Genomic DNA, 16,191 nt, shown 5'->3' with positions numbered 1-16,191 from the left:
TCATCATATGAGGTACATAATGTAAATTTATCTCAGTATTTGAAATGCCACATTTGATCACTGCATTAACTGACTTTCCAGATTTCTTCATTGTGAAAGTACATTTTCCTATGTAATTTGTAAGAAATTAATGGGATGATATTCTGTTCTCCATCAATTTCTCTGAGATTAATGCCCAAGAGTACTATATTTTAGTGAAATGCTAAATGTGTGTTGAGTTTTAATCTTAGTTCTATGGTTTTATTTTTTTTTAATTTCTAGAAATTCTATTTGGTTATTGTATAAATTTGTGGGATCATTCTTTATAGTGTACTGTTCATTACAGATATTTTAAGCTCATATTTTACCTCTTTAAATGTAACAAGCATAGTCATTATATATTTTTTCTCTGAGAATTCCAACATCAGAAGTTTTTGTGGGTCTTTCTCTACTATCAGTTTGTTTATGACAGTTCTCCCTCACAGTTCCTTATTCTGCTCTGTTACTAGTTATTTTTTTGTGTGGTGAGCAGCCTATTCTTGAAAATTTATTTATAGGACTTCTTTAAGAGCTTAGATGATGGAACCTTTTTCCATAGGGAATTGGTATTTGCTTCTTTCAGGTCTCTTGGGGTATTATTAGTGTAGAATGACATTAAATAACAGCTTGAGGCATTTAGGGCCACATAGATTATGGGAATTTGGGTTGTAATTCTCATAAGGGTGTGCTTGAGTTATAAAATCTCAGTGATGGCTTCATCCCCTGCATTGCATAGGAACCAGGCAACTTTCTTTGCAGTTCTCTGGGGGCTGCTGTGCGTTGGATATGTTTTTATCTACTTCATTCTTTCACTGAAAATATAGCTCTTTAGGGTTCCAAATTTGTGGAATCAGGGTCTGTTGTTAGATTTCTCATCTTACATGGAGTCCAGACTTTGCCTTCCATCCCTTTAGAATACCAAACCCATGAAAACAAGTGTTCAATGTGCAAAAGTGGCTTCGATGCTCCTGTGATTTTTGTGGACTGCCACATTTTGTAGATTTTGGCCTGAACAAAAAATCATACTATTTTGCCAGCTCTTTATGATATAAGAATAATTTTTGTACATTATTTGCACTTTAGTTGTTTTCAGCATAAGCATTAGTCAAGACACCTAACCTGCTATTTTACTGATATTGGAAGACTTATCTCCAAATACTTTAAATTTCATCCATATGTGGCTATTTGTTGCCATGGGATAAGATAAACCAAAATATAGCAGTATAGCATAGTGCTTAAATACACAGTCTTAGGAGTCATAGAAAAGTGGGTTTAAATCACAGCTCTTTCCCTACCTGTGTCAATTCAGCTAACTTTTAAAATTCTTCTGCTGAATTTTAATTTTTGTTTTTTCCTTTTCTCATCACCCACATTTTACTAATTTTAATCCTTTTCCATGTTTTCTTTCAGTCTTCTTTTTTAAAAACATATTTTAGGTTCAGAATTACATATGCTGGTTTGTTACATAGGTAAATTGCATGTTTGGTTTGGTTTGTAAATTGGGGTTTGGTGAAAAGATAATTTTGCCACCCAGGTAATAAAGCATAATACATGATAGTACACGATACGGTAGTTTTTCAATCCTCATCCTCCTCCCTTCCTCCACCCTCAAGTAGGCCCCAGTGTCTGTTGTTTCCTTCTTTGTGTCCACATGTACTCAATATTTAGCTCCCACTTATAAGTGAAAACATGTGGTGTTGGGTTTTCTCCTCCTGTGTTAGTTCACTTAGGATAATAGTCTTTAGTTTCATACATATTGCTGCACAGGACATGATCTTGTTCATTTTAATGGCTGTAGAGTATTCCATGATGTATATGTATCACATCTTTATTCATCCTATCACTGATGGTCATTTAGACTGATTTCATGTCTTTGCTATTGTGAATAGTGCTGCAGTGGACATACATGTGCATGTGGCTTTATGGTAAAGTGATTTATATTCCTTTGGGTATATACACAATAATGGGATTGCTGGGTCAAATGGCAATTCTGCTTTGAGTTCTTTCGGAAATTGCCAAACTGCTTTCCCCAATGGCTGAATTAATTTACATTTCCATCAGCAGTGTACAAGCATAACCTTTTCTCTGAATCCTCACCAGCATTTATTATTTTTTGACTTTTTAATAGCCATTCTGACTGGTATAAGATGGTATCTCACTGTGGTTTTGATTTGCATTTCTCCAGTGATTAGTGATGTTTAGTATTGTTTTCATGTGCTTGTTAGCTGTATGCATGTCTTCTTTTGAAAAGTGTCTGTTCATGTTATTTGCCCACTTTTTAATGGAGTTGTTTGTTTTTTGCTTATTGATTTAATTTCCTTATAGATTCTGGATATTAAACGTTTGTTGGATGCATAATTTTCAGATATTTTCTCTGATTCTGTAAGTAATCTGATTACGCTGTTGATAGTTTCTTTTGCTATGCAGAAGCTTTTTAGTTTAATTAGGTCATATTTGTCAATTTTTGGTTTTGATAAAATTGCTTTTGGTGTCTTTGTCATGAAATTGCTGCCAGGATCCTTATCCAGAATGGTATTTCCTGCATTATCTTCCAGGGTTTTTATAATTTTAGATTTTACATTTAAGTCTTTAATTCATCTTCAGTTAATTTTTGTATACTGTATAAGGAAGGTGTCAAGTTTCAGTTTTCTGCATATGGCTAGCGAGTTATCCCAGCACCATTTATTGAATAAGGAGTTCTTTCCCCACTGCTTGTTTTTGTGAACTTCGTTGAAGATTAGATGGTTACAGATGCGTTGCATTATTTCTGGGCAATTTTGTTCCATTGGTCTAATGTATCTGTTTTTGTACCAGTACCATTTTGTTTTGGTTACTGTAGCTTTGTACTATAGTTTGAAGTTGCATAACATAATGTCTCCAGCTTTGATCTTTTTGCTTTGGATTGCTTTGCCTATTCAAGTTTTTTTTTTTTTTTTTTTTTTTTTTGGTTCCATATGAATTTTAAAAAGTTCTGTGGAGGCCGGGAGTGGTGGCTCATGTCTGTAATCCCAGCACTTTGGGAGGCCGAGGTGGGTGGATCACGAGGTCAGGAGATCGAGACCATCCTGGCTAACATGGTGAAACCCCGTCTCTACCAAAAATACAAAAAATTAGCCAAGCGTGGAGGCAGGTTCCTGTTGTCCCAGCTACTCAGGAGGCTGAGGCAGGAGAATGGCAAGAACCCGGGAGGTGGAGCTTGCAGTGAGCCGAGATCGTGCCACTGCACTCTAGCCTGGGTGAAAGAGTGAGACTCCATTTCAAAAAAAAAAAAAAAGTTCTGTGGAAAATGTCATTGGTACTTTGATAGGAATAGCATTGAATCTGTAAATTGCTTCGAGTAGTATGGTCATTTTAACAACATTAATGCTTCCTATACATAAGCAAAGAATGCTTCCATTTGTTTGTGTCATCTCTAATTTCTTTGAGCAGTGTTTTGTAATTCTTATTGTAGAGAACTTTCACCTCCCTAGTTAGCTTTATTATATTTCTAGATATTTTATTCTTTTTGTGGCTATTGTGAACGGGATTGTGTACTTGATTTTGCGCTCAGCTTGAATATTGTTGGTGTATCGGAATCCTGCTGATACTTGTACATTGACTTTTATATCCTGAAATTTGCCAGCATTGTTTATCAGGTCAAGGAGTTTTGGAGTGAGACTATGGGGTTTCTAGGTATAAAATTATGTCATCTGCAACCAGGGAGAGTTTGACTTCCTCTCTTCCTGATGGAATGCCTTTTATTTCTTTCTCTTGCTTGATTGCCCTGCTCAGATCTTCCACTACTATGTTGAATAGGAGTGGTGAGAGAGGGCAAGAGGGCAACCTTGTCTTGCTGCAGTTCTCTAGGGAAATGCTTCCAGCTTTTACACATTCTCAGTATTATATTGGCTATAGGTTTGTCATAGGTACCTCTCATTATTTTGAAGTATGTTCCTTCAAGGCCTAATTTGTTGAGGGTTTTTAATATGAAGAGATGTTGAATTTAATTGAAAGCTTTTTCTACACTATTGATATGCTCATGTGGTTTTCCAGTTCAGTTCACATCGTGAATCACGATTACTGATTTGCCTATGTTGAACCAACCTTGCAACCCAGGGATAATGCCTACTTGATTGTGGTGGATGAGATATTGATGTGCTGTTGGACTCCATTTGCTACTATTTTGTTGAGAATTTTTGCATCTATCTTCATCAAGGATATTGGCCTGAACTTTTCTTTTTTGTTCTGTCTATGCTAGATTTTTGTATCAGGATGATGCTGGCCTCATAGAATGGAGTTTGGGATTAGTACCTATTCCTCAGTTTTTTGGTATAGTTTCAGTAAGAATAGTACCAGCTCTTCTTTATATATCTGGTAGAAGTTGCCTGTAAATCCATCTGGTTCTAGGCTTTTTCTTATTGCTAGGCTTTTTATTACTGATTCAATTTTGGTATAAACTCTTGGTCTTTTCAGGGATTCCATTTCTTCCTGTTTCAATCTTTGGAGGTTGTATGCTTCCAGAAATGTATTCGTTTCTTCTAGGTTTTCTAGCTGGTATGTATAGAGGTGTTTTTAGTACTTTCCGAGGTTTTTTTGTATTTCTGTGGGGTTGACGGTAATGTGTCCATTGTCATTTCTGATTGTGTTTATTTTAATCTTCTCTCCATTTTTTCTTATTAGTGTAGCTAGGGGTCCATCTCTCTTACTTATTCTTTCAGAGACCCAACTACTAGGTTTATTGATCCTTTGTATGGTTTTTCACATTTCAATTTCCTTCAACTGGGCTCTGATTTTATTTCTTGTCTTCGGCGAACTCTGTTATTGGTTTGCTGTTGTTTCTCTGAATCTTCTAGGTGTGATATTAGGTTCTTAAGTTGAGATCTATCTGACTTTTTGAGGTGAGGGTTTACCACTATAAACTAACCTTTTAATACGGCTTTAGTTTTGTCCAGAGATTCTGGTATGTTGTATATTTGATCTCATTAGTTTAAAAAAAATTCTCGATTTTTGCCTTAATTTCTTTTTCTTTAAATTTACTTTAAGTTCTGGGATACATATGCAGAACATGCAGGTTTGTTACATAGGTATACATGTGCCATGGTGGTTTGCAGCATCCATCAACCCGTCATCTAGTTTTTTAGCCCCGCATACATTAGGTATTTGTCCTAATGCTCTCCCTCCCCTTGCCCCCCACCCCCAACAGGCCCCAGTGTGTGATGTTCCCATCTCTGTGTCCATGTGTTCTCACTATTCAACTCCCAATTATGAGTCAGAGTATGTGATGTTTGATTTTCTGTTCCTGTGTTAGTTTGCTGAGAATGATGGTTTCCAGCTTCATCCATATCCCTGCAAAGGACATGAACTCATCCTTTTTTATGGCTGCATAGTATTCCATGGTGTATTTGTGCCACATTTTCCTTATCCAGTTTATCATTGATGGGCATTTGGGTTGGTTCCAAGTCTTTGCTATTGTAAATAGTGCTGTAATAAACATATATGTGCATGTGTCTTTATAGTAGAATGATTTATAATCATTACTTTGGTAACCATTACAATGGGATTGCTGAGTCAAATGGCATTTCTGGTTCTAGATCCTTGAGGAATTGCCACACTGTCTTCTACAATGGTTGAACTAATTTACACTCCCACCAACAGTGTAAAAGCATTCCTATTTCTCCATATCCTCACCAGCATTTGTTGTTTCCTGACTTTTTAATAATCGCCATTCTAACTGGCGTGAGATGATATCTCATTGTGGTTTTGATTTGCATTTCTCTAATGACCAGTGATGATGAGCTTTTTTTCATATGTTTGTTAGCCATGTAAATGTCTTCTTTTGAGAAGTGTCTGTTCATATCCTTTGCCCACTTTTTGATTGGGTTGTTTGTTTTTTTCTTGTAAATTTGTTTAAGTTCCTTGTAGAGTCTGGATATTAGCCCTTTGTGCGATAGACACATTGCAAAATTTTTCTCCCATTCTGTAGGTTGCCTGTTGACTCTGATGATAGTTTCTTTTGCTGAGCAGAAGCTCTTTAGTTTAATTAGATCCCATATGTCAATGACTTTCGTTGCAGTTGCTTTTGATGTTTTAGTCATGAAGTCTGCCCATGCCTATGTTTTCTTTTAGGGTTTTTATGGTTTTAGGTTTTACATTTAAGTCTTAAATCCATCTTGAGTTAATTTTCATATAAGGAGTAAGGAAAGGGTCCAGTTTCAGTTTTCTGCATATGACTAGCCAGTTTTCCCAGCACCATTTATTAAATAGGGAATTCTTTCCCCATTGCTTATTTTTGTCATGTTTGTCAAAGATCAAGTGGTTGTAGCTGTGTGGTGTTATTTCTGAGGCCTCTGTTTTGTTCCACTGGTCTGTATATCTGTTTTGGTACCAGTACCATGCTTTTTTGGTTACTGTAGACTTGTAATATAGTTTGAAGTCAGGTAGCGTGATGTCTCCAGCTTTGTTCTTTTTGCTTAGGATTGTCTTGGCTATACTGGCTCTTTTTCGGTTCCATAAGAAATTAAAATAATTTTTTTCTAATTCTGTGAAGAAAGTCAATGGTAGCTTGATGGGAATATCATTGAATCTATACATTATTTTGGGTAGTATGTTTTGCCTTAATTTCATAGTTTACTCACTGATCATTTGGAATAAGGTTGTTTAATTTTCATGTAATTGTATGGTTTTGAGTGATTTTCTTGTTATTGATTTCTATTTTCATTGTGCTGTGGTCCAAGAGTGTGGTTGGTATGGTTTTAGTTTTTGTGAATTTGGTGAAGATTTTTTTATTCTGTGGTCGCTTCTATAGCATGTGCCACATGTGGCTGAGAACAGTATACATTCTGCTAATTTTAGATGGAGTGTTCTGTAGATGTCTATTAGGTCCGTTTGGTCAAATGTCGAGTTTAGATCCTGAATACTTTTGTTAGGTTTCTGACTCAGTGATCTGTCCAGTACCCTCAGTGGGAAATTGATGTTTCCTAGTACTGTTATGTAGGAATCTAAGTCTCTTTGTAGGTCTCTAAGAACTTACTTTATGAATCTAGGTGCTCCTGTGTTTGGTGCTTATTTATTTAGGATAGTTAGGTCTTCTTCTTGAAATGAACCCTTTACCATTTTATAATGCCCGTCTTTGTCTTTTTTGATCTTTGTTGGTTTAAAGTCTGTTTTGTCTGAAATAAGGATAACAACATCTTCTTGTTCTTGTTTTCTATTTGCTTGGTAGATTTTTCTCCATCTTTTTTTGTTTGAGCCTATTGCTGTCGTTCCATGTGAGATGGGTCTCTGGAGGACAGCACACCATTGAGTCTTGCTTCTTTATCCATCTTTCCACTCTGTGAGTTTTAATTGGGGAACTCATTCCATTTACACTTTAAGTTAATATTCATATGTGTAGATTTCATCCTGTCATGTTCTTAGCTGGTTATTATGCAGATTTGATTGTGTGGTTGCTTTATAGCATCAATGGTCTGTTTACTTAAGTGTGTTTATGCAGTGTCTGGTCTGTCCCTACCATATTTAGTATTCGTTTTGGGACTTCTTGTAAAGCAGATCTGGTAGTAAAGTAGTCCCATGGTATTTGCTTGTCTGAAAAGGATCTTATTTCTCCTTTGCATGTGAAGCTTAGTTTTACTGGATATGAAATACTTGATTGGAAATTCTATTCTTTAAGAATGCTGAATATTCACCTCCAATCACTTCTGGCTTATATGGTTTCTGCTGAAATGTCTGCTGTTAGCATGGTGGAGTTCCCTTTGTAGGTGACCTGCTTTTCCTCTCTAGCTGTCTTGAACATTATTTCTTTCATTTCAATCTTGGAGAATCTGATGTCTATGTGTCTTGGGGTTGACCTTGCGTAGTATCTCATAGGGATTCTCTGCATTTCCTGAATTTGAATATTGGCCTCTCTACCAAGCTTGGGGGAATTTTCATGGATAATACCTTGAAATTTGTTTTTTAAGTTGCTTGCTTTCTCTCCCTCTCTCTCGAGGGCACCAATGAGTCTTAGATTTTGTTTCTTTACATAATTCAATATTTCTCAGAGGTTTTGTTCATCTTTTTGTTATTCTTTTTATTATTGTTGCATGAGTTAGTTCAGAGAAACAGTCTTGAAGATCTGAGATTCTTTCCTCAGCTTGATGTATTCTGTTGATAATACTTCTGATTGCACTATGAAATTCTTACAGTGTGCTTTTCAGCTGTATCATACCCATTTGGTTCTTTCTTAATATGATCATTTTTTTTCTATCAGCTCCTGTAATGTTCCATTGTAATCTTTAGATTTCTTGGATTGGGTTTTGACTTTCTCCTGAATCTCAGTTGTCTTTGTTCCTATCCATATTCTGAATTATATTTCTGTCACTTTAGCCATTTCAGCCTGATTAAGAACTTTTGCTTGGGATTTCATGCAGTCATTTAAAGGAAAGAAGACACTCTAGCTTTTTGGTTCGCCAGAGTTATTGCACTGGTTCTTTCTTATTTGTGTGGGCAGATGTTCCTTTAACTATAGTTTGATTTGAGTACAGTTAGTTGACTTCTTTTCTTTATGTTTTCAGAGGGATGGGGGCTTTATGCAGTGTCTTTATTTGTAGCTGAGTTCTTGTCCTTAATTTCACAGGGGGGAATATATTTTTGGTGTTGAAGTTTGGGCTGTGATCCAGCAGATGGTGGTTACTCATAATGAGTGGTAGGTAGGCTCTTGCTGAGCCACGTGGCTCCTCTGTATTTCCTCATGATTGCAGCCATGCTCACTCCCGATGCTCTGAAAGTAGGAACTTCTCTCCCACTCAGATGCTGGCTGAAGACTTCGGATTCGCTCTCTCAGGCTACACAATGTAGCCCTGGAGTAAGCTCAGGCTTTCTGTTTCTTCCCAAGCTCAGAGGCAGCAGAAGAAGGGACATTGGTGGTGGCGGTGGCCGTGGCAGGAGGCATTTCACATGTTTCTTGGGGCTCCAATGCAGAGAAATGCAGAGCCGCTGACGGTAAATGCATTTGGTCTGGGGTGAGGTGGCTGCATTGTGGGCCCAAGCCAGGGGGCTGTGCTTGGTGAGGAGCAGGGTGTATGGGAGACTCACGTGGAAGATGGACTGACTTCTTCTCCTTAGGTTGGCTGAAGACTGATGGAGATGTGGCACTCAGGGTCTTTGCTCCTTTCCTAATCTGAAGGCAGAAATGGCAGTACCACTGGAAGCCTTACCTCAGAAAAATGTAGAAACACTGGTACTGGGAATGTTCATACATGGGGTGGGGAAGCTTTACTGCTGGCCCAAGGTGGGGGGCCCACATGGTAAAGAGCAGGGGATCGAGGGCTGGGAGAGAGGAGAGACTGAGCTGCTATCTGTATGGCAACTCTGTCATGCTGGAAGCGTGAGTAAAGCCCTCAGGTTATTTTGTTTCCTCAGGATCTTTTGTTTAAGGGCTTTACTCATGCTTCCAGCATGACACGGTCACCATACAGACAGCACAGTTTGCAACTGTAAAAATACAGAACCAGCCCAAATGCTCACAAATCAATGAGTGGATAAAGAAAATGTTATATATGTATGTGTATATATATAAAAAAACATTTCAATATAATAATATTTGGTTATATATATATACACACATATATATGTATATATGTATATATATAACATCATAATGGAATTCACAGCAACCTGGATGGAATTGAAGACTATTATTCTAAGTGATGTAACTCAGTAATGGAAAACCAAACATCATATTTTCTCACTCACATGTGGGAGCTAAGCTATGAGGATGCAAAGGCATAAAAATGATACATTGGATTTTGGGGACATGGGAGAAAGGGTGGGGACAGTGAGGGATAAAAGACCACGCATTGGGTTGAGTGTACACTGCTGAAGTGATGGGTGCACAGATATCTCAGAAATCACCATTAAATAACTTATTCATGAAACTAAACATCACCTGTTACCCCAAAGCCTATTGAAATTTAAAAAAAATTAAAAATTAAAAACAAATCAAAACAAAAAAAGTGAATTACACCTATGGTTTTTATACAACTGAAACTTGGTAAAGTATCAAAGACATCTGAATTTAATTATCAAAATGTCTGAATATTATGTTGGTTTAAAAGTAGTAAAATGTGTATATACATAAATCATGTATTATATATTTATCTCATAAAACATGTTTATTGTCTCAATTTCAGCAAAATAAATTATGTTGTCATGATGAAATTTTTTTATAATCAAGATTATCATATCCCTGAAGGAATAAAAATAAAATGAAGTAACTACTAAAAGTGTAAAAAAAAAAAAAAAAGACCAAAGAGATATAACCAAATATAATGTGTAAAACGTCACCAGATCCTAGATGGAAAAAAAGAAAAAAAAACTATAAAAGGCATTTTAGGGAAAATTGAATAGGTTTCAATACAACCTTATAGTAGGCAAATTTATGGAATTATTTTTGTCTCAATTATGATAATGTATTATGGTTATATAGAAGAATATATTTATTCTTAAACAATGCACACTAAAGTATTTATTGGTCGATTGTCATGACCTCTATTCTACTCACTTTCAAATTGTTCAACTAAAAGTGTGTGTGTATGTGTGTGTGCGTGCGTGTGAATAGATAAATAGATAAGAGTCATGTGGCAAAGTGATGAGCATTGGTAAATTTGGATGAAGGTATGTGGGTGTTCATTGCAATATTCTTTCAACTTTTCTGTAGGTTTGAAAAATTTCAAAAGAAATTGTAGAATAAGTGAAGCAATTATTAACAGCTTTATGCTAGTAAATTTTATTTTATTTTATTTATTTATTTTTTTTTAATTTTTATTTTTTTTTGAGACGGAGTCTCGCTCTGTCGCCCAGGCTGGAGTGCAGTGGCCGGATCTCAGCTCACTGCAAGCGCCGCCTCCCGGGTTCACGCCATTCTCCTGCCTCAGCCTCCCGAGTAGCTAGGACTACAGGCGCCCGCCACCTCGCCCGGCTAGTTTTTTGTATTTTTTTTAGTAGAGACGGGGTTTCAACGTGTTAGCCAGGATGGTCTCGATCTCCTGACCTCGTGATCCGCCCGTCGCGGCCTCCCAAAGTGCTGGGATTACAGGCTTGAGCCACCGCGCCCGGCCACTAGTAAATTTTAAATTGTAGTGAAACCAGCAAATCACCAGGAGAAATGTAACATTAAAATTAACTCAAGAAAGAATAAAATATCCAAAACGTTTAACTAGTAGATTAAATTATTCTGGCCAAAAAAAAAAAAAAAACCTCTGAGGTATTCAAGGAATAAATAATTCCAGTCTTAAACAAACATATCCAAAATGTATAGAAACGTCTTGAACTGTCTCATATTCATTTTATTTTATTTTATTTATTTTTTAATTTATAAACAAGAGAAATTTATTGCTCATACTTCTGGAGGCTGGGAAGTCCAAGATCAAGACAACAACACATTCAATGTCTGGTGAGATCTTCCTCTCTACTTCCAAGATGGTGCTTTCTTACTGTAACTTAATGTGGTGGGAAGGCAAGGCAGCTCCCTTCAAATTCATTTATTAGGACACAAATCTCATCCCCAAAGACCCCACTTCTTAATATTATTATTACATTGGGTATTAAGTTCAAAAAATCAATTTTGGGGGAAACATCAACATTCAGATCATAGTAGGTAGAATAAATTTCAGATGAAAATTAGCTCCATCTACAAATAACTATTATTATATTTTATTTGATATCCCTACAGAAGCTTAATATGAATACCCATATATACATGATTTAAAACAAAATATCTGCTGTTTTGTAACATGCTTTTTTTTCCATTAAGCAAGAATATTGGCAATACTGTTCCATGTCATTAAATATTCTGGTATAATATCACTGAAATGTGGCATAAATATTCCATTATCTGGATGTCACATATTTTATTCAACCAAACACTTGTAATTTTCCCCAGTATTTCACTAATATAAAAGTGAGATAGATGACTTTATATAAAAATCTTTCTATACATCTCAGACAAATTCTTAGAAGTCAATAGGTAAGAAACTGCTAATATATATTGTAAATATGCCCTAGAAAGATAGTATCAATTCATTGTCCTATCAGCAACATTTCCCAGTAAAAATACCCAGGACTTGTGAAATACAAGAATCACCTACCCTTGACTTCTTTAGCACAATTATCTTCATTATTATAGAAATGCTTCAGACTAGGCCTCTGCCTATGGACATTAGTCATTCCAAAATATTTACTTCCTTCTCTGACACTTTTGTGGAAAAAATATGCTTCACTACCTCCTTGAGTTTAGGCTTGGCCGTGTGGTCAGGGCTTGCCTGGTTGTGCAACCTCTCTTGTTTCTCCACATTGCCATGAGTTAAGTTTCTCCTGGAAAGTGTTTAATTGAAGAAGGATGAAGCCTCAGGCAGACTTAGGTCCAATCAGCAGCTTATAGCTGTCCAGCCAAGCCCAGCCTATATCAGCCACATGTGAATGAAATCAACACCTTAGTGTTGTATGACACTGAAATTTTGTGGTTGTACATTTTGCAACAATGGCTGACTTATACTCTGGTAACTGACAACACCCATGAGAAAGGAACTGACCAGCACCTGGGGCAGACTGCTCTGTCCCTGGCTCCTCGCACCTTTCCTTTGATCTGTCTGCGTAAGTGATTGCTCCTTAATTTCCAGGTGTCAGCAGGTGAGTTGAGCTAAAGTTATTATCCTAGTTGTGCCATTTCACTCTTACATGTTTTTTCCATTTTTACTTTCTCTTTGTTCTAAACCTCAGTCCCAATCCAGTGCAAGGGGCTAATAGAATGTGGAACAGCATTTGGCTTCTAAAATGTCAAACTATAATGAGAAAAGGAAAACAATTATTAACAGAACCAGTAACAGACACCCATGGGGTGCATCCTTTTATCCTACACATTGTAAAGGCAATGCAGTGAGGTTATCAGCAGAGTCTAAACATCAGATGCATGACTTCAATGGAGAAGCTGTGATACAGTTTCTTAAACGCTTAATAAAAAGGACAACTTTAGTAAAAAACAAAACAGAACAAAACAAGAACCATATGCAGCTTAATTAACTCTTGTGGATAAATTCCAAACATTTTATTCTAGGAACTGCTCAAGATCCTTGTTTTAGGGACAAATTTTGGTATTTTCAACATTTTATTAACTCATGGAACTTCTGCAAAACCATTCTACAGATAATGATCTCAAGATTATACTGCTTAACTCAGTTAATCAACATTTATCAGCCATGTGCAGGAATATCTGTTAAAGACCAGGAATCCAAAGACTCACATGCATGTTTCCTGTGCTCAGCAAGTTTACAACCTAGCAGAAGAAGAGAGACACAGCATATAAATTAGTCCACTTTAGAAGTGCTGTGACTGACCTATGGACAAGGTACTATCTAAGGGAAGAGGAATGATGTAAAACCAGGCTTCAACCCAGTACCCTGTCTCCCATTGTATCAAACCACACTGCATTTTACATACCCGACCTTTTTAGTTTCATTTTCTGCTTTGCCTGGCTTCTTGCCACCAAGTCATATACTGTCATCCCAGTTTTTCTACATAACCTACCTCCTTTTTTTTTTTTTTGAGACGTAGTTTCACTTTTGTTGCCCAGGCTGGAATGCAATGGTGCGATATTGGCTCACTGCAAACTCTGCCCCCTGGGTTCAAGTGATTCTCCTGCCTCAGCCTCCTGAGTAGCTGGGATTACAGGTGCACACTACCATGCCCAGCTAATTTTGTATTTTTAGCAGAGATGAGGTTTCACCATGTTGGTCAGGCTGGTCTTGAACTCCTGACCTCAGGTGATCTGCCCGCCTCAGCCTCCCAAAGTGCTGGGATTACAGGAGTGAGCCACTGTGGCCCCCACCTCCTTTTTTTTTTTTTCTTTTTTATTCGTTAAATTCTAGGGTACATGTGCACAACGTGCAGGTTTGTTACATACTTATATTAATTTTATGAGACCAATGAAACTTTGATCCTCAAACCTTGCAAGGACAATTCATAAACAAAAAAAAATACAGGCCATTCTTATTCGTGGTCTAAATGTTATCAAACCGAATTCAGAAATGTATAGCAATGTATGTAAAGGATAATACATTATGATCAAGGTGAGTTCATTCTATGAATGCAAAGTTGATTTAACATTACAAAAATACAACCCACTCAATTAATGGTTTAAAGAAGAAAACTGATACTCATGAGATTTTCTCCACCAGGTATCAAGCCTAATTATAAAGCTATTATAAGTAACTGTGTGTGTAGTATTAGAACAAAAATGGAGGCCCCAAAATTGACACTTGTGTTACTTAATGTAATAGAAATGGTATCGCATATTATTAGGGAAGGGGTGGGTATTTCAATGAACAATGCTGGGACAACTGGTCATCCATGTAGGAAAAAAATGATACAAGACCTCTATCATATCACATACAAAAATTAATTACAGGATGAATTAAGATCTAAATTTGAAAGAAATGTAGTGATTTAATACTTTTTTTTTTTTTTTTTGTCTGAGACAAAGTCTCACTCTCGTGCAGGCTGGAGTACAGTGGCACAATCAAAGCTCACTGCAGTCTCCGCCTCCCGGGTTAGGGTGATTCTCCTGCCTCAGCCTCCTGTGTAACTGAAATTACAGATGCAAGCCACCACACTTGGCTAACTTTTGTATTATTAGTAGAGACGGGGTTTTACCATGTTGGCCGGACTGATCTTGACCTCCTGACCGCAAGCGATCTGCCTGCCTCGGCCTCCCAAAGTGCTGGGATTACAGGTATGAGTCACTGCGCCCGGCCAGAAATGTAGTGATTTTAGAAATAACATAAAAAATGTATTGGGACACAATCTCAGGATCGGAACCTATGGGGAAGTGGAAGAAGCAGCACAGGACACAAAGAAAGGAAGAACTGCAATGCAGTCACAGCAAAGATCTCAGACCATCCTATGGGGCTTCTGGAGCTAGAATGGCCCTTCAAAGCCGTCCTGAATTGGGATGGAGGTCAGGGCCTTTATATACTCACATCAAACAGCCATTGGATGCAGGCCGACCCTGAGAAAGGTATGTACATTTTGGTAAGCCCTATCTTGGGGAGAAATTCAGCTGAGATCTATCTGTTGCCAACACTCTCAGTAGCTTGACAATGAGTGCTTCTGTCCTAGAGAGGGGTATCTGGGAGGCACATGATAGAATCCGCTATAGACTTCAACAAACAATTCAATAGAAAAATTCAAAAAGTCAATAAATATATGACAAAATTCTCTCATTAGTCCACAAGAAAATGCCAAAGACCCCATAAAATACACTTATACACCATTAAATTGTAAAAATTTTAAAAAGACTGTACCGTATATTTGCGCAGATGTAGAAAGATTAACATCCTCATACACTGCTGGTGGAAATGCAAGTTCGAGCAAATGCATTGAGAAACATTTTGCATAATCTAGCTAACAACAACAAAAAAAGCAAATGCCTTTGTCTCGGCGATTTCACCCCTAGATATTTTCCTTAGAGAAATTCTTGCACATGTATACCCTCAGACATTTGAAAGAACATTCATAGAAATATTGTTTCTCTTAACATTGTTACCTCTAAACTTGAAACACCACAAGGGAACTTCAAAGCTCAATGTGATGAAAACAGGCAAAACTAAACTATGATTCAGGTTTGCATTCATCAGTGGCTAAAATATTTTTTTTTTTATTATTATTATACTTTAAGTTGTAGGGTACATGTGCATAACGTGCAGGTTTGTTACATATGTATACTTGTGCCATGTTGGTCTACTGCACCCATCAACTCGTCATTTACATCAGGTATAACTCCCAATGCAATCCCTCCCCCCTCCCCCCTCCCCATGATAGGCCCCGGTGTGTGATGTTCCCCTTCCTGAGTCCAAGTGATCTCATTGTTCAGTTCCCACCTATGAGTGAGAACATGCGGTGTTTGGTTTTCTGTTCTTGTGATAGTTTGCTAAGAATGATGGTTTCCAGCTGCATCCATGTCCCTACAAAGGACGCAAACTCATCCTTTTTTATGGCTGCATAGTATTCCATGGTGTATATGTGCCACATTTTCTTAATCCAATCTGTCACTGATGGACATTTGGGTTGATTCCAAGTCTTTGCTATTGTGAATAGTGCTGCAATAAACATACGTGTGCATGTGTCTTTATAGCAGCATAATTTATAATCCTTTGGGTATAT

The 16,191-nt window shown here is 37.2% G+C and overlaps 1 pseudogene; it reads left to right on the top strand.

Moving 5' to 3' along the window:
• The first annotated feature begins 12,514 nt into the window (after positions 1-12,514).
• The window catches only part of LOC112616267, a 35,579-nt pseudogene continuing 31,902 nt past the window's right edge, over positions 12,515-16,191 (top strand).

Source organism: Theropithecus gelada, chromosome X (assembly GCF_003255815.1).
Source record: "Theropithecus gelada isolate Dixy chromosome X, Tgel_1.0, whole genome shotgun sequence".
Lineage (NCBI taxonomy): Eukaryota > Metazoa > Chordata > Mammalia > Primates > Cercopithecidae > Theropithecus > Theropithecus gelada.
This window is presented reverse-complemented; position numbering and strand designations above follow the sequence as displayed.